The sequence below is a fragment of the Vombatus ursinus genome, unplaced genomic scaffold, assembly GCF_900497805.2.
Source record: "Vombatus ursinus unplaced genomic scaffold, bare-nosed wombat genome assembly UNPS02014801.1, whole genome shotgun sequence".
In the NCBI taxonomy this organism is placed as follows: Eukaryota; Metazoa; Chordata; class Mammalia; order Diprotodontia; family Vombatidae; genus Vombatus; species Vombatus ursinus.
Genome location: NW_020954579.1, coordinates 20728091 through 20736385, shown reverse-complemented (window position 1 = coordinate 20736385; position 8295 = coordinate 20728091).

Sequence of the window (8295 nt, the reverse complement as noted above, 5' to 3'; positions counted from 1 at the left end):
ATATGTATATATGTATATATGTATATATGTATATATGTATATATGTACGTATGTGTGTGTGTCTGTCTATATGTATGTGTCTGTGTGTGTATATGTCTGTACACTATCCTCACCTATTCTCACTTTTATGTTGAACTCACCAAGATTACCAAAGTATCTGTTGATTTCTTTTGGAGAAATTTATTGAATTTATCATAAATTTTCTCTCTCTTAATTCCCTGCAACAGATGTTGGTATATAAGCTATAATTATTTTAAGTGGGGTTTTATTACAAGTATTAATCATGTGCATTGGAATATGAGAAGATCAAATATTTCCCATGAAATGATGTTTCTTGTTGCCTTTGGACACAGGATTAAACCAACTTCATGAATTCCTTCACCTCCTGTGAAAGAATATGTGAACCAAGTTCTAATTTAGCTACAACTTCTTTCTTTTGGTTACATTTATAGTGAGAATGTCAAGATTCATATGAATCTCTTCCTTCAGGAGTATTTCCCTTGTTGGTCACTAGATGATAGTCTCACAATTAAAACAATAGTAATTAAGTTAATATTTATGGATGGTCTAAAAATTATATGATTCTGTTCCATTTTCCACTATATTGTCACTGTCACTGTCAACAGTGAAAAGGAACACATAAGACAGGACCATTTGGCATTTTTATCTGTATCATGATTTGTTATAAATAGAGAATTCCCTACCAAATGACCAGCTTACTGGTGAAGAGTTTCTCCCTATAGACTTTGTAGACTGGTTCTCAAAAATAGACTTCAGCTATTACTTTTCTATTAATTACATCAGTATGCAAACGAGAGTCTTTGTCTACTTTGAGTTTTAATTTCATTGGACATTTGAAAAATCTAGCTGATGATTGCTTTTAAGCATATTGATGAATTCTGCCCATATTTTTGATCCATAGACTCAAACTTTTCCATTCTTTGGGTTCAGGCAATGAAAGTCCATTTCAGCCTTATTGGTGAATTCTAGAGGAAGTAGGGACTGGAAGTGGTGGTAGTAAGGAATGTAAGTACCCCACCATGCTCTAGAACAGCCACCTCTTAATGCTCAATTGAATTAAGTTCAGTAGAATGAAAAATATGAAGCATTATATTTTGTCCTTCAATAGAGATCGTTGTTTATTTTCGTATTCTTGCTGTGAACTGCAAGAAATGTAAATATTCCACTAAATGAAAAGAAAAGAGGATTGTGTAGGAATCTGAACTTTTATGCAGTTTTTAAAATTGTATATTAAATTTAAGACTGCCTTTCCTATCTGTGTTTCTTCCTGTTCTAGAAGTCTACTTTCTTTTGTGTATTTTTAATGTTTCAACATTTTTTCTTTCTTTTTTTATTTCTATCACTTTTTATAAATTGTTCCCTATTGCTTAAATAAAAGCCCCTCCTTATAACAAGTAACTTTCCTTAAGCAAAACAAATCACTACATTGATTGCAAGCAAAGATGACCCTTTAATTTTAAACTTCTGATTCATCAGCCCACTGTCAAGAGATAGGAAGCATGGGTATGGTTAGAAATTATTTCCCATAACAATTGGACCAATTTAAAGCCCTCTAATAGTGAATTAGTCTGACTCTTTTCTACTAACCCCTCCAACAATTCACGTTTTCCACTTTTGATATGTTTGCCAAGCTCACAGATAATCAGAATTATATTAATTTGAATTTCCCTTAATAATGATTTGGAACACTTTTTCATGTTATTAATAGCTCATATTTAGTCTTTTGAAAACTGCTTACTTATATCCTTCAATCATTCACCTATTTGGGAATTGTTCTTGTCCTTATATAATTATAATAATCCCTTCATAGTTTAGATATCAATCTTTTGATCAGTCAGGGAAACAATGCAACATTTTTCCCGTTTAATTATTCCACTTTCAATTCTAGCTGCTTTATTTCTGTTTGTGCAAAACCTTTCTGTGATATGTACTCAAAATAGTCCATTTTATATTTTATGATCATTGCTCTCCCTTTTTGGTAAGCAATCCTTGCTCTGTCTGAAGAAATTTCCCTGATGTAATTTAAGAGCATCTTGCCATTGACTGCTCAAAATGAAAGGTATTTATTCTCCTCTAATTTGTTTTTGTTAAGATATTTTCTGTTTAGGTCTTAAAGGTATTTTGGAGCTTACTGTGGTATATGGTGTAAATTGTTGGTATATACCTCATTTTCAACAGATTGTTTTCAAATTTTACCAATAGTTTTTTTTAATCATATAGAAATTCCTTACCCTCTAATTGATGTCCTTATTTTAAAAATTGAACATTGTATACTATTATGTTTTATTGTTTATGAGTTTTGTGTACCTAATCTGTTTAACTGATCACTTCGTTCTATTTTTAACAGCCACCATATAGTTTTTGATAATTACAGTTTTACATTACAGTCTGAGGAGCAGCTAGATGGAGCAGTGGATAGAGTTCCAGACTTGGAGCCAGGAAGACTCCTCTTCATGAGTTCAAATCCGGCTTCAGATACTTACTAGTTATATGACCCTGGACAAATCACTTAACTCTGTCTGCCTCAATTTCCTCATTTATAAAATGACCTAGAGAAGGAAATGGCAAACTGTTTTAGTATCTGTGCCAAGAAAATTCCAAAAGGGGTCACAGTCAAATATGACTGAAAAATGACTAAACAGCAATAAAATTGTAGTCTGTGATTTGACATTTCTAGGTTCTCTTTTTTTTTTCCATTTTAAAGACTATTTCCCTTGAGATTATGGACTTTTTGTTTCTCCAGGCGATGTTTTTTCTATCTTTATTTTTTTAAACACCCTTTATTAGTTTGATTGGGGTTATGTCACTGAATCTATAATTAAGTTTGATAGTATTATTCATGTTATTATCTCGAGCTATCCCTGCCATAAACAATTAATATCCCTCAAATTATTGGTTTCTATTTATTCCCGACAATATTGATTTATTGTTTATATCCATATAATTCTTGTACATGTCTTGGAAGTAGACTCCCAAATGTTTTATATGTTCTGTACTTGATTTAAATAATATTTATTTTCAATATCTTCTCTTTCACTTTTTGAATTTCCTCCTATTTCAGTATTTTTTAATCATTTAATTAATGTTAGTTTAATCTCTAAACTTCTGTATAATAGGTTTTGAACTATTTCCACTTGTGACCTTCAGCACTTCTTATATCATGGGTCGCAACTCCATATGGGGACACAACCTACATAAAACATGATGCCATTTTCAAATAGTAATAATGTTGTTTCTTCTTCGCCTATCTTTATTTCTCTTTTTTTTTTACCTTATCATTTTTCAATTGCATCATTTTGGTTTTCAGAATATTCATTTTTGTGTTTATTTGGAGTTTTCCTATTTGTTATGTTCTCAATACTTAAAGTTGCATTTCTAATTCATTGATCTATTTTCTTCTCTCTTTTGTTGATTGTGGTGTTTAAAGAGATAATTTTCTTCTGTTTCCTATAGGATTGATCCAACCATTTTGCTATTTTTGTTCTTCTAGGGAAAATATGAGAACTATCCTTCAATAAGAGAATAATTTCTTTTAAAAAAAATGGGAGAAAATTTTCCAATGGGGATGTTTTAAAAAGAAAATTACTATACATCACCTATCCCTATTACATATTAAATAGTTAAGTGGTGAGTTGTTCAATAAATAACTGATTTGCCCCTCAGTCCAGGTGATTAAATCAATATGGGGTACATAAAATGACATATTAATTGTCAAATATACTGTAATAGATGTCTAGGCCATTTTATGCTCTTTGGGAGTATGAAGAAATTTCCCTGATGGAATTTGAGAGCATCTTGCCATTGACTGCCCGCCAATTGTTCACAAACTTGTAAAAGTAAGGTTTCCATCCCTGAGAGAGTCAAAGTGGGAAGCAGCTTTATGGAATGAGAATTAGCCCTGGCAGTTGGGAGTCAAGCTATAGAGAGGAGCAAGCACAGGGAGTCACTCGCGCTGAAGAGGTATTGAATGCAGGACAGAAGAATATGAGGACATCACCAGAAAAGAAAGAATCCAGGGCCCTGTAGATTATATGAGGTACCTTGCTTATATGTGTTCCTTATTTGTGTGACTTTAAATGTATGCCCATTCTTTTCACTGAGACTTTATAGGGAAGTAATGAAAAGCAATGAAATTTGTTTACTTGTTACAGCGTCTTCACAAATGCCTTCACTTTGAGTTAATTGTGTCTACTAACAGATTATTAAAGGTAAACACATCAGTGAGGGGCCTGTGACCTATAGTTTTTGTACCATAGACTCAAAGAATACTCTAGAACCTGAGGGTAGCCACCTCTTAAGGAATTCAACCTAAGAGTTCAAGAGGAAATGTTATAAAAAAAAAAAGGGAAAAGGGCCCACATGTACAAAAAAATACTTACAACAGCTCTTTTTGTGGTAGCCAATAATTGGAAATTGAGGGGATGCCCATCAATTGGGGAATGACTAAACAAGTTGTGGTGTATGAATGTAATGGAATACTATTGTGCTATAAGAAATGGTGAACAGGAGGACTTCAGAAAACCTGGAAAGACTTGTATGGACTGATGCTGAGGGAAGTGAGCAGAACTAGGAGAACATTGTATATAGTGACAGTAACATTGTACAATGACTGACTTAGACTCAGCTCTTCTAGAAATGCAATGCTGTAAGACGATTCCAAAAGACTCATAATGGAAAATGCTATCCATACCCAGAGAAAGAACTAAGGAGACTGAAAACAGATGAAAGCATACTATTTTCTATTTTTTGTTGTTGTTTTTTGTTTTATCTTTCTCATGGTTTTTCCCTTTTTTCTTATTCTTATTTCACAACATGACTAATGTGGAAATATGTTTAATATGATCATATGTTTATAATCTATGTCAGATTGCATGCCATCTTGGGGAGAGGGAAATGGAGGGAGGAGGGAAAGTTTAGAATTCAAAATCTTATAAAAATGAATGTTGAAAGTTAAATATATATACATGTATACACACCTATGCATATATACACATATATGTATACACACATGTTATATACACATACATATATGTATATATGTGTATACATAGATTTATTTAGAAAAAAGAGTAAATGTTAGTTGAAAGAGAGTAGCTCTACTGAGAGTGATCCATTTGTATTTATTTATCCATGTACATATATCTCATTAGTAGAATGGAAACTCTTTAAGTAGAAGACTGTATTGTTTTTCTCTTTGTATTCCCAGGGACTTGCTTATAGTGAACTCCTAATAAGTGCTTGTTTAGTTGAAATTGACATACCATATATAAAGTATGTGTGTGTATAAACACATATATCCACACATATATGTATGTCTGTACTAGTAAAGTTATTCTTTCTATTATAATTCTGAACTCATTCATAAATGTTAAAGCTACAAAGGACCTTAGAGATTTCTTTTGAAAAAAAAGAAAGAAAAAATTGAACATATTCTTGAATTTACTAAAGGGAAGTGTATTTACTCAGAGAGAAAACATAGGAACTTAAGGGCAAAAATGAAGTGTCCGTGGCTCAAAACTGGAATTGATTCAAAGTACTGGCAAATTGAAATATGAAATGACTTATTTTTGCCTAATTTCCATAAACATAACTTGTCCCTGACAAAAACACAACCCAGAATAGCTTGGCATAATTCTTTACATGACACAGTCATTGATAATCCTAACCATCTGAAGGTATGATTTTCAAGTGAGCCTTCCCAACCAAAACAAAGTACTGTAAGATTTGAGTTTCACTCCCTTCATACTGTTGCAGACAAGAAGTCGCCAGCTTGATGACTTCTGATGTGTGGCACGAGGCCATCTTTAAGCCTGCTTTGAGAAAACACAACCAGTCACATTGCCATGAAAGCAAGATCATGGAATCATAGAGTTGGAAGGGATCTTGATGGTCATCTAACTCAACTATCCTGACAGTATAGGAATCCCTTCTAAAATATTCTTGACAGATAATCATCTACCCTCTTCCTGAATAATTATAGTGATGGGGAACTTACAGCTTTGTATGATAGCTCTAACTTTTGGAACATTCTGTTTATGAGTCTAAATCATTTTCCCTATAATTTTTTTATCCATTGGTCCTAATTCTATTGCCCACAGCAGGAATTCTTGTCCTAGGGTCTGGGGTCTATGAAGTGGGATGGGGAAAAATCACATGTTTATTTTCACTAAATCCTCATCAAAATATAGCATTTCCTTCAATTGTGAATAAAGGCAAAAAAAATAAAAACAAAAACACAGTAGTTTTTTGCTTTACCAAACCACCAAAGGATTCTGCAACATAAAAGTTAAGAGCTCTAGACTAGAAGAGTATATAAGAACCCAACTCTCTTTTCCTCTTTTAAATATTATTGACAGTTGTTTTTTTATCATATTTACAATTTATTTCAATACAATGAGATGTAAATGACTAGCAATTTAAATTCAAAGGGCATAGCAAGATTTTGTTTTGTTTTTTACTGTTTTCCTACAAATTTGGGGTTCTATTCTCTCATAACAATTCTTAGTTTAAACTTCTTCATTTAGAAGATTATTTTCATTGGTAGAAAGAATTGGAGCAGCCTTCCATATGTCATCTGTTAACATTACATCAGTTTTCTCAAGCCTTTCCTTGGTCATTATCTTAACTGGAATAATTTGTTTATTAGAGGTTAGATTAGAGTATACTTTATGGAGAATGGATGAGAATGGAACTAAAGAGGCATCCTATGGAGCTGAGCTGAATGGTGTTCATTTGGTCACTGTGAAGGAGCTCTCAGCCCACAGACTGAGGGAGAATCAAGTGTCTGATCAGAGGGAGATTGCAGGAGGAGGGAGAGAGAAGTTAAATTCCCTAAACTAAGGACCTATGGTGGCTGCTCAAAGATGGAAGCCAGAGCACGTGCTTATCTAGACGAGGCTAAATCAGAATCTAAAGTCTATGGATTCCTCCTGTGCTTTATAATTCTTTGCTTAACCATAGATGATGATACTATAATCCTAAAACAGATGGTTTCATCCTGGGAATCATCTGAGCTTGAGAAGTCAGGAGTTCCTAAGTACCTCAGATACACTAAAGAAAGTCATCTCTGAGTCAAATACAATGATTCTGGGAAGATAAGATGACCATTGAAACAGGATAAGTATAAGATGTGTCATGGCTTCTCAGAAGATATGGATCTTGAGGGAATTATTTGAATATTATAGATTAGAGGCTAAGGTGAAATGCCTATTCTACCATCTCATTACTTCCTATTTTAATGTTGTAGGATAAGTCTTTGAAGTCTTTCAGATACATCTATAATAGGAGTTCTGGATTATTGTGATATAAATTGATTTTAATAATGTGGGATTGTAGGTCTTTTGTGTTTTAAAAGTTTCTTTCTCTAGTGGGGGAAATAAATAGCTATTCAGAACCTACTAAATACAGATTTAATGATTGTTTTTTTTACCTTCTTTATTTATTTTTGATTTTCAACATTAACTTAGACAAGATTTTGAGTTCCAAATTTTCTCCCCATTTTGCCCCTCCTCATCTCATCCCTCCTCCCACCCCAAGATGGCATGCATTCTGAATACCCATTCCCCTAATCTGACCTCCCTTCTATCACCCCCCCCTTATCCCCCTCCCCTTCTATTTTCCTGTATGGCAGGATAGATTTCTATACCCCATTGCCCATATATCTTATTTTCCAGTTGCATGTGAAAACAATTTTTAACATTAGTTTTTAAAACTTTGGATTCCAAATTTTCTCCCTTCCTCCCACCCCACCTGCCCTCATTGAGAAGGCAAGCAAATCGATACAAGTTATACATGCATAGTGATGCAAAACACTTCCACAATATTTCCCTTCATCCTATCCCGCTCCCCATTTATTCTATTCTCTTTTTTGACCCCATCACTACTCAGAAGTGTTTGCTTCTGATACCCCCTCCCCCAGTCTACCATTCCCTCTATTATCCCCCTCTCTCTTACCCCCTTCCACCTTATTTTCCTGCAGGGTAAAAATAGATTACCATCCACAATTTAGTGTGTACATTACTCCCTCCTTAAGCCAAATCTGATGAGAATATAATTCACTATTTCCCTCTCACGTTCCCCTGCTTCCCCTCTACTGTAAAAGTCTTTTCTTGTCTGTTTTATGTGAGATAATTTACCCAATTCTAGCTCTCCCTTTCTCCTTCTCCCAGTATAATCCTCTCACCCCATAATTTTATTTTTAGAAACCATCCCTTCGTATTCAACTTACTCTGTGTCATCTATCTATCTATCTATCTATCTATCTATCTATCTATC